Below are 15,762 nucleotides of genomic sequence, written 5' to 3' on the forward strand. Positions count from 1 at the left end.
GGAGCAGCATGGCACAGTTGGGAAGCAGACAAGCATGGTGGCTGAAAGCCTGGGCTTTGCAGACAGACAGCCTGGGTTTAACTCTCAGCTCTGCAGCTCATTAACTGTATAAGCCCTGGGAAGTTTTTTAATTCCCCTAGACTTCAGTTTTCTCATTTAAGGCTAAGAACTCCTATTATGATTTCTCAGCATTTGTACCGAGTTTCCTATGAGTTTTCTATGTTCCAAGGACTTTAAACATTTTAACATCTTTAATTTTCATAGCAGCCCTATTAGTTCTATTAATAGAACAGTCCTACTATTTCACAGATGAAGAAACTGAGGAAAAGAGATAAAATAACTCACACGAGGTCACACAGCTGGAGAATGTCAGTGTCATATTTACGTTTCAAATCCAGATAGTGAGACTCCACTGCTCTTACCCACTCTGCCCCCTTCAGAGCCCACCTTCCTGTTCAAAGGGCTATTGGAGAGGAGGGTGTTAAATGAGTACACTACTCACCCCTGCCATCAGGCCATCACTGCACCCCTCCCTTGTCCTCTTTACATCTTCAGGCTGGCAGGCAGTGATTCTGAGGAACTATAATACTCATCTGAAAAGTTTTTTGGAAAATGACTGGGCAAGAGGAGGCAGGGGTGGTGGAAGGTGTGGCATTATTTCATTTGTGATAAATCATGAATATAGTTTTATTGAGAATACAGAGCAAGTGGAGACAAGAAGGACTTAACAACCAAGAGGCTCAGGGAGTAATTAATGGAGAAAGGTCCCAGAGGAAGCCAAAAATGTTGATTTAAGAATATACAAAAAGTAGGTAAGGCTCATACTGTGGAGGTCTGAGAGCATCAAGGATGTGAAAAAAATGTAGATAAGTTTGGAGAAGAATGGAAGGTAAATTGAATTATTTCACTTCTATTGACCTTTCATTACTCAGTAAATATTTGTTGAGCCAATGAATAGCTTGTATGCTCCTGAAAGGAAAGACTATGCCTTTTAACTTCTCAAGTATCCCGAACATAGATTTGACACTTAATTAGTACTTTTGGATAAAGCTGCTGCTGCTGCTTCTATAAATGGTCTCAGACTAAACAATGAATTCGGTTGATTCCTTTAAAAACCATACTGACCCACAATCTTTAAACACAAAATGATAGAGCCAGAAGGATCCTTGGAGGCCCTCTAATAAGGTAGGCACAAATAAGCGATTGTGTCTGCAGACTGCTTTCTTTGTTCTGTAGCCTCTTGTGTTACAAGGTTTTGAAATAGTTTCTACATTTAGAAAATGAGAGCTTTCCTATGAAAATCTCTACTTCCAGCCTCTGTTGAGAAATTAGATTTTTTTTTCCTGGCAAGATTGACCTGCATTCTTGCACGGCAGCAAGGACCTGAAGCTGAGGGACAACTACTCTTTTAGACAGAGTGATTTGCCAGTTTTCTGAGTCCTTTCTAAATCCTACCCTATTACTTGATCATTTTCATTTTTTCTTCCAAACCTTATAGGCACCTGAGTTTGTGCACCCACAAGGAAACTGAGGCACAGGCAAGTGATATAATACAGCTGAACCTTGGGTTTTCCTGTTCATTATTGTCACTCTCCCATATTTGATCCATTCTCTGACTTATTCTGGAATTAATATTGTATTGTGGGGATTCCATTGGGCCTGACTGTGACATGAGCAAGCTAACGAATGTAAAAGAATCATAATCTAAAAGGAAATCTTTGATTATACAATGCATTAGTCAGATCCACACTTAGATTACCATGATCAGTTCTGGTCAGCACATTATAAAATAAAATATTGAAACACTTGACAATGCAAAGAGAAAGAGATGAGCTTGATCTTCTGCTGTGATTATATTGTATTAATGACTTCCTATCATATTACTGGTTTTTGTACCCTATTAGAGAAAGTAAAATGTACTAATAGAATGGGAAAGGAGCTAAGAGAGGAGCCATGTTACTTTTCAAAATATTTTGAAAGCCAATAAAATGCTCTATTTTCCCCTTTAAAAGTAGGTATTGCTTTCCTAATCAGGGTGAAATGATTTATTAATCAATAAGATTGTAAATTAGGGAATTATTTATTCAATAGACCAGACAAAATTATATCATTCAAAAATTAATCTGAAGGCCAAAAAGAAAAAAAAAAGTAATAAAGGAGCTAGTATACTCTTCCAGTTGGACATTATGCCCATGATAAGTTCACATAATAACAGTGTAGGGAGTAGCATAGTTACCAAAGACACTAATTCTCTTCAGAAGGAAGGAAATTATTGAAATATGACAAGGGTTCTTGGCATCACTCAAAATTTGCTGCTTTTACCAGCTCACTGACTGATGATTGGGATGGGGATGGTGAATTTAAAGTGAGATTCAGACTTTTAAATCTTAGGTCTTTTGGCACAAAATAACAAAAATGAAGAGGTTTAAGCCCTGGCCATTGGGCAACTCTAATATGATTATACCCAATTTATATTATTTTCCAAATAACATTTTTAAGTTCAGGCCTTTGCAGATGCCAATTATATATACTATTAACCCCTCTTAAAGACAGATGGACATTATTTCACCTGCTTTTGTGTTTCACTCCTGTACCATTCCCTCCCTAGATGTGAGAATATTGATAATTTCTAGTCCTTAGATTTGGTGGCGGCTTCATAAGTGTTTCTATTTTATATTTTAAAATGCACAAAATAAATAACTAAAACATACAAAAATTGCATATATACTTTTTGTATATAAATTTTATTTAATAAAACTTGGCTACTTCCAATTTTATCGCAGAGATGCAGATAAAGACCATCACTCACAAAGAGAAAGAAAGACCATCGCTCACAAAGAGAAAGAAAAGAGCTGGATGAGCCACAAATTAATGACTTTTCCTAAAAGTACCAGAGAACTGAGTTCAGAGGTCAAACAATTAACCAAAATTATGAAGAGTGACAGAACTTGTAAGAAGAGACAAGGCCATCCTCAATGGGAAAAACCGAGAGCTTTTCCACTAAGGTCAGGAACAAGAAAGGGACGTCCCTTCTCACCACTATTATTTAACATACTACTGGAAGTTCTAGCCTCAGCAGTTAGACAACAAAAAGAAATAAAAGGCACCCAAAATGGTAAGGAAGAAATCCTTTCCCTATTTGTAGATGACATGATACATTATTTAGAAAACCTGAAAGACTCCACCCCAAAATTGCTAGAACTGACACATGAATTCAGTAAGGTCGCAGTTTACAAAAATCAATGTACAGAAATATGCTGCAATTCTATACACAGATAATGAAGCAGCAGAAAGGAAATCAAGAAATCAATCCCATTTACAATTGCACCAAAACCCATAAGATACCTAGGAATAAACCTAACCAAAGAGGTAACAAGATCTGTACTCTGAAAACTATAGAACACTTATGAAAGAAATTGAAGATGACACAAAGAAATGGAAAAACATTCCATGCTCATGGATTAGAAGAACAAACATTGTTAATATGTCTATACTTACCCAAACAACCTACAAATTTAATGCAATCCCTATCGAAATACCACCACCATTTTTCACAGAGCTAGAACAAACAATCCTAAAATTTGTAAGGAACCACAAAAGACCCTGAATAGTCACAGAAATATTAAAAAAGAAAAGCAAAGCTGGAGGCATCACAAGTCTGGACTTCAAGGTATATTACAAAGCTGTAGTTATCAAGACAGGAGGATGCTGGCAAAAAAACCCAGACACATAGATCATGGAACACAATACAAAACTCAGAAATGGACCCACAACTATATGGTAAACTAAATTCTTCAACAAAGCAGCAAAGAATATCCAATGAAGAAAAAGACAGTCTCTTCAACAAATGGCGTTGGGAAAAATGGATAGCATCATGCATAAGAATGAAACTGGACTGGGGCGCCTGGGTGGCGCAGTCGGTTAAGCGTCCGACTTCAGCCAGGTCACGATCTCGCCGTCTGTGAGTTCGAGCCCCGCGTCGGGCTCTGGGCTGATGGCTCAGAGCCTGGAGCCTGTTTCCGACTCTGTGTCTCCCTCTCTCTCTGCCCCTCCCCCGTTCATGCTCTGTCTCTCTCTGTCCCAAAAATAAATAAACGTTGAAAAAAAAAATTAAAAAAAAAAAAAAGAATGAAACTGGACTACTTTTGAACACCTTATACAAAAATAAATTCGAAATGGATGAAACACCTAAATGTGAGTTAGGAAACTATCAAAATCCTAGAGAAGATAGGCAGTAGCCTCTTTTATAGTAGCCTCTTTTATCAGTCATAGAAACTTCTTACTAGACATGTCTTTGGAGACAAGGGAAACAAAAGCAAAAATGAAACATTGGAACTTTCATCAAGATAAAAAGCTTCTGCAAAGCAACAAAACTAAATAAAATTAATAAAACTAAAACACAACCTTCAGAATGGAAGAAGATATTTGCAAATGACCTATCTGATAATGGGTTAGTGTCCAAAGTCTATAAAGAACTTATCAAACTCAATGCTCAAGAAACAATAGTCCAGTTAAGAAATGGGCAGAAGGCATGAATAGACATTTTCCCAAAGAAGATATGCTGATGGCTAGCTAACAAACACATGAAAAGATGCTCAATATAATTCATCATCACAGAAATAAAAATAAAAAGTACAATGAGATACCATCTTGCACCCAGTCCTAATGGCTAAAAATAACAACATGAGAAACAATAGGTGTTGGTGGGGATGTGGAGAGAAGGGAAAACTCTTTCACTGTTGGTGGGAATACAAACTGGTGCAGCCACTCTGGAAAATAGTATGGAGTTTTCTCAAAAAGTTAAAAATATAATTCCTCTATGACCTAGCAATCGCACTACTAGGTATTTACCCAAAGGATACAAAAATACTTATTTGAAGGGGCACATGCACCCATATATTTATAGCAGCATTATCAACAATAGGCAAATTATGGGAAAAGCCCAAATGTCCATCCATTGATGAATGGATAAAGAGAGTGTGGCATATAAACAATGGAATATTACTCAGCCATAAAAAAGAATGAAATCTTGCCATTTGCAGTGATGTGGGTAGAGATAGAGTGTATTAAGCTAAGGAAAATAAGTCAGTCAGAGAAAGACACATACTATATGATTTCACTTGTGTGTGGAATTTAAGAAACAAAACAGATGAACATAGGGGACAGAAAAAAGAGAGGGAGGCAAACCAAAAGAGAAACTCTTAACTATACAGAACAAATTGAAGGTTGCTAGAGGGGAGGTGGGCAGGGAGATGGGTTAAATGGGTGACGGGTATTAAGGAGGGCACTTGTAATGATGAGCATTGGGTGTTTAATGTAAGTGATGAATCACTAAATTCTACTCCTGAAACTAATATTACAATATATGTTAACTAACTAGAATTTAAATAAAAACTTGAAATAAAACAAACAAACAAACAAACAAAAGAAACAGGACCCAAACATTTGCTTGCTACAGTGGAAATCACCAAATGCCATATAAAGTGTTAAAAAGATTCAACTAGAAAATTTTAATAACTTGCTAAAGGCTGAGTGTGTGTTAGCTGAGAGTGTAAAGTTCCTGATGCATGAACACATAGGAAGGTTATCCCTCTCTTCCATGCTTTTCTTCCAGGAATCCCACCTGCCATTTACAGGTAGGATGTGAAGAATCCAGAGAAAGCCTCCCTTACAGTGTTAGACAGTGGAATGTAACAGCAATTACTAAGAAACACAACTGAGGCCCAACTGCTTTCCTTCCTCAAATGTCTCAGTCTGCATAAGAAGGATCATAAAACATGTATCCTAAAGTTGGCATTGGTAGGAACACAGCCTATAGAGATAGGAAAGACAACTACCACTGAATTATGGGGGGGAAAAGCTTCAATCTGAAAGTAAGTGGTGGGCAAAAAAACCGGAGCCTTAGAAAAATCTACAGGAGCAGGAAAAGCAGAATAGGGAGAAAAAAAAAAGTACTCTGGGTAGAGGCAGAAATACATGTTAGGCATAGCATTAGGATGGATGTATAAGGGAAGAAAAAAAACATACACATAAAAACTATTAAATCACAGTTCTCTACCCAGTGCGACAATACTTCAAAAGAAAAGGAAAAATGAAGATTTCTCAGACAAAAATATAGGGAATTGTGAGCAGAATTATTCTATAAGAAATGTTAAAGAAATTCTAGAGGCAGGTCAGAAACTGTTTCTATGTGGAGAGATGAAAAGCATCAGATATGGAATAAACAAAGATAAATCAGTTTTATTCTTATTTTAACTACTCTAAAAGGTAAAAGACATTGTAAAGCCAAAAGTAAGCAGCACTCTATTGTATATTTATAGCACTTATAAAAGTAAAATCCAAGATAATAATAATGAGGATGAAAGAAGAATTAGAAATACTGTATACAGTTTTAAAGTCCTAATACTATGAGTGAAGGTATATTATATGACTTGAATAAGAGTCAGATTATTTTAGAGTCTATTTTGTAAACCCATGTGCAACCACTGAAATTTTTTAAAAATAAAATTTAAATAATAAGTCAATAGAGATAAGGTATGATCAAAAAAATAGCTCAGTTAATTCTAGAAAAAAAACAAAAAAAAAGGGTAAAAACATGTAGAAAGATGGTATCCTTTAATCTAACAATATTGACAATCATTTGAAATGTAATTGGTCTCAATACCTGTTGAAAGGCAGATATTATCAGATTAGGTCTTTTAAAAAAGCAATATCTAACTATATGCTTTCTATAAGAAACCCACTTAAAGACATATATAGAATAAAAGATAAAAGATGGAAAAATATATACAATGCAAAGCACAAATAAAACAAGAAGCATCATATATTGATAAAAGGTCAGTTTTCCAGAGCACTTGGGCGGCTCAGTCAGTTAAGCATCTGACTTCGGCTCAGGTCATGATCTCACGGTACATAAATTCAAGTCCCACATTGGGCTGTGTGCTGACAGATTAGAACCTGGAGACTGCTTCAGATTCTGTCTCTGTCTCTCTCTCTCTCTGACCCTCCCCTGCTTGTGCACTGTTTCTCTCTGAAATATAAGTAAAAATTAAATATATTTTTTAAAAAGTCAGTTTTCCAAGAAGAAAAAAATCTTAAATATATATGCACATTTAGCTTCAAAATGCATGAAGAAATACTGATGGATCTGGAAGGAAAAATTCCAGTTAGAGTTGGAGACTTCAGCACTCATATCTCAGTAATTGAAAGAAAAAGTGGGCAGAAAATCAGTGAAGATAAATATGACATAAACAGCATTATTGGAGCACTGGGGTGGCTCAGTTGGTTTAGTGCCATACTTTGATTTCATTTTGGCTGAGGTCATGATCTCAAAGTTTGTGAGTTCAAGCCCTGTGCACATGTACTCTCTCTCTCTCTCAAAATAAATAAATACACTTAAAAAAACCCACTATCAACCATTTTGAGTAATTATAGAATATCCCACCCAACAATAGCAGAATACGCTCTTTTCAAGTACACCTGAACATTCACCAAGATAAACCATACTGTGGACCATAAAAGACACCTTAAGATATTTAAAAGAGCAGAAATGATACAATGCATGTTCTTATACCACAATGAAATTAATCTAGAAATCAATACCAGAAGAAAATCAGGAAGATTCCCAAATATTTGGAAACCAAACAATACACATTTAACTGACTGGTAGATGAAGATAATGTCTCAAGAGAAATTTAAAACTGAAAATACTTTGAACTAAATGAAAATTTAAATACATATGAAAATGTGTCAGTTTCACCTAAAACAGTTCTTGGGGAAATACATAGCATGCAATGCTTATATTAGAAAAGAAGATAGGTGCCTGGGTGGCTCAGTCAGTTAGGCGTCTGACTTTGGCCCAGGTCATGATCTCATGGTCCATGACTTGAAGCCCTATGTCAGGCTCTGCGCTGAGAGCTTAGAGCCTGGAGCCTGCTTTGAATTCTGTGTCTCCCTCTCGCTTCCCTTCCCCTGTTCACACTCTGTCTCTCTGTCTCAAAAATAAGTAAACATTTTAAAAAAATTTTTAAAAGAAAAGAAGAAAGAAAGGTCAAGAGATTCTAGTTAAAGATATTAGTGAAAGTAGAGCAAATTAAACACAATACAATCAAGAAGGAAGGAAATTATAAAATTGAAGTAGAAGCCCATGACATTTTACAGAAAAACAATAGAGAAAATCAATGAAACCAAAAGCAGTTTCTTTGAAAACATCACAAAAGTGATAAACTGGTTAGGTTGACAAAAAAAAAAAAAAAAAAAAAAAAAAGAGAAATTACCAACATGAACTCATGGCTGTCCAAAAACATTAATACAATAACAAAGTGATACTATGAACAAGTATAGGCCCATAAATCTGACAACTTAGATCAAATGGACTAATTTCTTGAAAACAGAAACTACTAAAACTCATTCATGAGGAAATAGATAACTGGAATAGTCCTAAAATTCTATTTTAGAAACTGAGCTTTTATTAAAAACTTACAAAAAATAAAACTCCAGGGTCAGCTGGCTATACGGGTGAGTTCTACCAAACATTTAAGGGAGCAATAAGAGTTCTACATAATCTTTTCCTGAAAATGGAAGAGAAGAACTCACTGTCTCATTTATGAAGCAAGCATCACCCTAATGCTACCACAAAATAAATGCATTACCAGAAAATTAAATTACTGACCAATAATATCCATGTACATATGGAAATCCTCAAAAATATTAACAGACCAAATCCAAGAATATATGAAAAGGACAATATATCATGACCAAGTACAGCTCATCTTAGTCACACAAGGTTGCTTTAACACCTGAAAATCAATCAATGTGATTCACCATATTAACATACATAACATAACTAACATGAACTGAATGTTTTTCTTCTAAGATCAGGAAAAATTAAAGTATGCTTACCTTTTATTTGTCTTTGTATTGGAGTTTCTACCAATTGGTATATGGCAAGACAAAGAAATAAAACACATTTAGATAGGAAAATAGGAAGTAAATTTATATTTAAGAAAGACATGATTATCTATGTTGAAAGTCCCCTTGACTTTCAATAAAAAGCTACTATAACTAATTTGTAAGTTTAGCAAAGTGGCAAATAGAAAGATGATATTCAAAGATGAATTATAATTCTATATAGTAGCAATGAACAGTCAGAAATGAAATAAAATATAATACCATAGAATTAAAACATACACAATGCTTAGGAATAAATCTTATTAAAATGTATGAGTTCTACGCATTTTAGTTTTTAAATATGGCTGAAATTAAATATTAAATGGAGTTATATATCATATTTATGGTTCAGAAAACTCAACAATATTAAGATATCAATTCTTCCCAAATTGATCTTCTGATTCAATGCAATCCCAATAAAATTTTCAGTAGGAATTTTTTAGAAATTGGCAAACTTATTCTTTTTTTAAGTTTATTTATTTATTTTGAGAGAGAGAGAGAGTAAATGTGTGAGCGGGGGAGGGGCAGAGAGAGAACAGGCTCTGTCCTGTTAACACAGAACTAAAAGTGGGACTTGATCTCGGGAACCATGAGATCATGACCTGAGAGGAGATTGAGAGTCTGAAGCTTAACCCACTGAGCCACTCAGGTGCCCCAGCAAGCTGATTCTTAAATTCATATAGAAATACAAAGTACCTAGACCAGCTAAAAATATCTTTGAAAAGGAAAAATACTTGAAGATGAACTCTATCTGTTTCACAACTTATCCAAAGCTCTAAAAATCAAGGGAGTGTGGTATTCTGTCAATGGGACAGAATAGAGAATCTGTCAAGAAACCAACACACACACACACACACACACACACACACACACTTATTTTCAATAAGGGCACAAAAGAATTCATAAGAAGGAATAGCATTTTTTTTTTAACAAATCAGTCTAGGACAGTTGAATATCCATATGCAAAGAAAAATGAATTTTGATTCATACCTCCAACCAGATATAAAACTTCTATACCTCCAACCAGATATAAGACTTCTAACAAAGATAGATCATTGATATCAATGTAGAACTTAAAATTATATAATCTCTAGAAGAAAATTTAGGGCAAAATTGTGACCCTGGGTAAGGCAAGTATTTCTTTGATATGACAGCTAAAGGAAGGTCTTTTTCTTAAAAAGATAAAGTATAATTAAAAGAAATAAATCTTGTCCTCATGGGGTGCCGGGTGGGCTCGGTTAAATGTCCAACATTGGCTCAGGTCATGATCTCACAGTTATGAGTTTGAGCCCCTCGTCAGGCTCTGTGCTGAAAGCTCAGAGCCTGGAGCTTGCTTTGGATTCTGTGTCTCCCTCTCTTTCTGCACCTCCCCAACTCATGCTCTGTCCTTCTCTCCCTCAAAAATAAATAAACTTCAAAAAAATTTAAAAAAAAGAAAAAGAAAAAGAAATCTTCTCTTCAAAAATACCAGGAAGAAAATGAAAAGATAAGCTACAGACTAGAAGAAAATATTTGCAAACTATTTATATGATAAATGATTTGTATCCAGATTAATGAAAACTAAAATCTCTATATATATCTTCAAAAGACTCAAAAAAACATTTATGACATATAGGTACCAAATAAGCTCATGAAAAAGTGTTCACTATCACTGAAATGTTGCAAGGACACGGAGAAATTAGAATTCACATGCACTGCTCCTGGGAATGTAAACTGGTACAACCACTTTGGAAAAAAGTTTGGCAATTTCTTTAAAGGTTAATCACACAGATATTATATGATCCAGCCATTCTATTCTTAGGTATTTATGAAAGAGAAATGAATACATATGACCATGCAGAAACTTAAACCAAGAATTTTCAAAATAGATTTTTTTGAAATAGCTCTAAACTGGAAACAATTCAAATATCCACTAATAGTTGAATGCAAAAATTAATTGTAGTATGCCTATAAAATGGAATGGGATAATAAAGGAGTGAGCTATTGATATGTGCAACAAGAGTGATTTTTTTTCAAAATGATTATGCAAGAGTAAAAGCCAGACAAAAAAAGAGAACATATGATTCAATTTAAATAAATTACCTACATACCTTTAAATTAATCAATAATAACAACAGTGTCCTGGGGATAAAGTTTCAGTTAAGGGAGGGATAGAAGGGACAGATTATAAAAGGTATTCGAAAATGGTCTTGAGAGTGATGATATGCTAATTATCTTAATCATGGTGGTTGTTTCATGAGTGTACATATACTTCAAAATATTAAATTCTATACTTTATGTATAGTTTACACTACATAAATTATGCCTCAATAATACATTTTTAAAACTCCTGCCATCTCTGTGGATGTCTCAGAAAATTGGACAAAATATGGAATGTACATATTTATGAACATAAATATATAACATACATTATATATGTATATATAAAAATAAAATGCACTCCCTTGTTGGTTCAGGGTTATTTTTCAATATGCTCAGTGAGTTGGAGATTATTATGAAGTTGATAAAGATGGCCTATAAGGATCATTTGACTTTTTTTTTCTCTTTTCATCTTGGTTCAGCCCTAGTGGACCACAGCCTCTGCACTAATTTTCTTGAAAAAAATATATTTGGATTCTTTCATTTTGTAAAGTTTCTCTCAAACTGGATGATATTGGTGGTTCTACCAAATAGAAGAACTACTTTCAAAATGTCTGGTAACAATATTATTCTAAAGGATTCTTTTCCCCAGGAATGCTGATGAAAATGTGGGGCAATAATTCTTACCGATAACACTGATCACCAATAATAATAAAGCTATCTAGGGCACTGCTGGTAATAATGTTAATCATGTTAGTAATGATAATAATAAGAGTTGCAATTTATTGGAAAGCCAGAGACTATTTCTAAGCACTTCAAATACTCCATGTGGTTTTTATCCACACAACAGGCTTATGAAGTAATCCCCATTTTCAGATGAAGAAACATGGTACCAAGAGATTAACATTTTGTCAAGGGGCACCCAGAGAGTGGTTTGTATCCTTGATGCCCGGTATGTGGTAATTGTGTGTCAGTCAGGATATTGACAGGAAGGAGATAACATATTCAATGTGTTTCATTAAGGAGAAACTATTCACAGCATTGTGGTCAGGGTTAAAGAAATCAACTAAAGATGGTGAAACTCCCAGAGTCTAGAAAATATGGGAAACTATTCATCATCATAAACCCTGAAAGCAAAAGTCCTTCCAAAGTCTAGAGAATGCTTGGAGTCATAAGAGGCAGAACAGCTAGTAGGGGTGGTGACCCCTAAATAGCAGTGCAATCAAAACTGCAGTGAAGCAAGGAGGGAGGCCAGAAGAGGGTGTTGGGATAAATATCCAGGTCTTCCTTTCCTCTCATACTGTGCTCTGCATTTTGTTCCATTGTCAAAACCACCTAACAGCCAGAGGGCCAGACAGCTCAGGTGATGAGATCCTTAGCCATCACTCTCAAGCACAAAACAGGGCAGAGAAAAATAGATCTGGCAGTATCTTCTCCACTTGCAATAAGAAGCTTGCCTCCTCAATCCAGGTGAATCTCAGAATCCTATGAGCCACCATTCTGTCACCATTGTGTCAATGAAATCATTGTCACATATGAAACCTAAATTATAACGTATACTTCTTAAAATGGCACCAAAATGGGGGAATTAATTGACTTCCAATAAAGTTGCTACAGCCTCCACCCCTGTAGATGATTATAGGCAAAAGGTAATAATGACTTCCATTCCATGTCCTTTTTACTCTCAGACAGGCCCTCAGTTTCTTGATATTTTTTATCTGGTAGAATATTCTAAACTTTCCACATGATCCAAATGCCTTGCATTCCTGTTGTTATTGGTTTATTAGTGTTTCCGCTTGCTACTGGACATAGAAATGTTATGAGTTTTTCTGGAGAATATCCTGGATTCTAGAAATAGCTTTTCTTGCCCAAGTTGCACAATAGTAAAATGGTAAAGAGGATCAATTGTGCTAGTAAAATGCATCCATATCTGTCTGTCTGTTCCACAGTATAGGAAGCCCAAGCATTGAGTAATGCATAGAATTGTTGAATCACTATGTTGTACACTGAAACTAACATAACATTGTATGTCGACTATACTTCAATAAAAAACAAGCCCAAAATGTCCAAAGTACTCTCAGATTCCAATTTAACAGAAACATGAAGATTTTCTATTTCCTGGCAAAAGAATTTTTCCTTTGAGTGAAAGGACCCAAAAGCCACAAGACACCAGAATTTGCAAATAAAGAACCACATTTCCTTTAGTAAATTAATAGATATAGTATGAAGGGTGTAACTACTCCACACCTCTGTTCCCAGAGATGTATAATATAGCTATGCAAGAAAATGCTACATGCAGCTTTTTCATTTAAGTCATGTATTCTTTGGACAGCACTTGATTCTCAAAGTCTGGTTTTCCAAATGGTACAATAACTGAGCCTTCAGAAGTTCATTTCATAATTCTATCAAGCCAGATAATTCTGAGAAATGGGCATTTGTGGTAAGATAAACACATTTCGTGGACATGAGCCTGCTTCCATATTTTCTTCCTCATAAACCTAGTTTCTTGGTCTGAATGATGTTATGTGGATACTATAATGAACAAGGTATTCTATAAGTCCAAAAATAATATTGCTGACATAAGCATTGAAAACAAGAAAGACAAACCCATATCCAGAATATGAATCTATTCTTATGATGATCACTTTTTCCTTACTCCATGATTAAAAGTCCAATGTAATCAATCTGCCACTGGGTGGCTGGCTGGTCCTTTTGTGGGAATGGTGCCATGCCAGGAACTCAGCATCAGTCACTGCTACTGACTCATTAACGGTCAGCAGTGGTGGCATTTGGATCACCCATAATAAGAGAAAATGCATATTTTGGGGGCTATGAATGGACACCATCCTTACTGCAATTAATGCTTTGTACTTTGAACTCCTGAATAAATGGAATAGTTATGGGAAAAACTAACTGACTTGCTCAGGATGGATCCTTACATTCATGATTATTGAGAAATCCCTCTGTAATGGAAGCACTCAGGAGGACATTTAAATGTATATAAGTATCATCTTTCTTTCTTTCTAGTTTGCTGTGTACATCCACTTACCTCTCCTCTGAACTTTCTTTTTTTAATGTTTTATTTATTTTTATTTTATTTTTTTTAACGTTTATTTATTTTTTTTAAATTTTTTTTTCAACGTTTATTTATTTTTGGGACAGAGAGAGACAGAGCATGAACAGGGGAGAGGCAGAGAGAGAGGGAGACACAGAATCGGAAACAGGCTCCAGGCTCTGAGCCATCAGCCCAGAGCCCGACGCGGGGCTGGAACTCCCGGACCGGGAGATCGTGACCTGGCTGAAGTCTGACGCTTAACCAACTGCGCCACCCAGGCGCCCCCGTTTATTTATTTTTAAGACAGAGAGAGACAGAGCATGAGTAGGGATGGGGCAGAGAGAGAGGGAGACACAGAATCTGAAGCAGGCTTCAGGCTCTGAGCTGTCAGCACAGAGCCCGACGCAGGGCTTGAACTCACAAACTGTGAGATCACGACCTGAACCAAAGTCGGACGCTCAACTGACTGAGCCACCCAGGAGCCCCTGAACTTTCTAATCACTAATCTTTGAAGTTTGTTCTTTCTAATTCCTTGAAGAGCTGGTCAACTCCTTAGTCACTGCCCATGAATGAGTGAGGATCTATACATCAATGGAGAATCAGATGTGTTGTTTGGAGAGGTGTTAAAAGGAAGAATTTTCCTCCATCACTGTCTTTCAGAGCCACCTTGTGAATGGACCTCAAGTACAACAGCAACTCACCTGTGCTGGTGACATTATACCGCGAAGATCCATCTGTAAACTAGGCCTATGTTTTTTTCTTCTTTATTAACTGGTCTTAAAGAGCTCCCCAATGTGGCCATTGGTGTGGTTGAAAAGGAGGAAGTAAAGCAAGCAGTGCTGTTCCCTCCTGTTTTTCTTGGTAATAGTTCTGATCTTTTATTATAAAATGTGGGTTGTTTGATCACTATAAGAACAAGAAATCATAGGAGACTGTAGAAGACAATATAAAGTCTTATCTATGAAAGTCTTTATGAATTTTTTTTATGCTTCATGAGGGCAGCTAGGCTTCCTTTGTTACTAAGACTCACATTAGCCTTAGAATTCATTATATCCTCTCAATGTTTTATGAAGGTTAGAAATAGAACAGTGAGTCCCCAGAAACATAACAGAGATCATAGCCCTGAAAGTATCAATGCTCTATTTTTATAGAAGATGATAAGAATAAAGCATAGGTAAGGATAATAGCACTGAGAGGACAGTAAATCCAATGAGGTAACATTTTCCCCAATCAGGACACTAGAAACCCAGTATTCTGAAAAGCAAGTTTGTACTTCCCGTGGAGGTGTGGGTTAAGTAGACCTAATATTGATTAGTTCTTCATTGTCATGGACTTCCAATGATTTTTTAGAAATGCTCATGACTTCTATAGAGGCTCAACAAGGTCATTTTTATAACTGATATTTAAAATTATTTATGATCCTGAATAAAGCATTTTAATAAAAATTTAAACAAGGTTATTTGAATATAAAGAGTTTAACACAGAATCAAACTTATTCTGTGCATTGCAAAAAGTGGATGAGATACAACAGCGCTTCATTGTATTGTTAGGACATTTTCAAATGTACTTATTTAAATGTCCGCATGGAAAATATCATGTCAAGAATACACTCCAACCCCATTTACAGACTGGAAATGTAGTAATTAAAACTTCAACCATTATAAAAATCATATGACTTT

This window comes from Prionailurus bengalensis, chromosome D3 (assembly GCF_016509475.1).
Source record: "Prionailurus bengalensis isolate Pbe53 chromosome D3, Fcat_Pben_1.1_paternal_pri, whole genome shotgun sequence".
NCBI classification, from domain to species: Eukaryota; Metazoa; Chordata; class Mammalia; order Carnivora; family Felidae; genus Prionailurus; species Prionailurus bengalensis.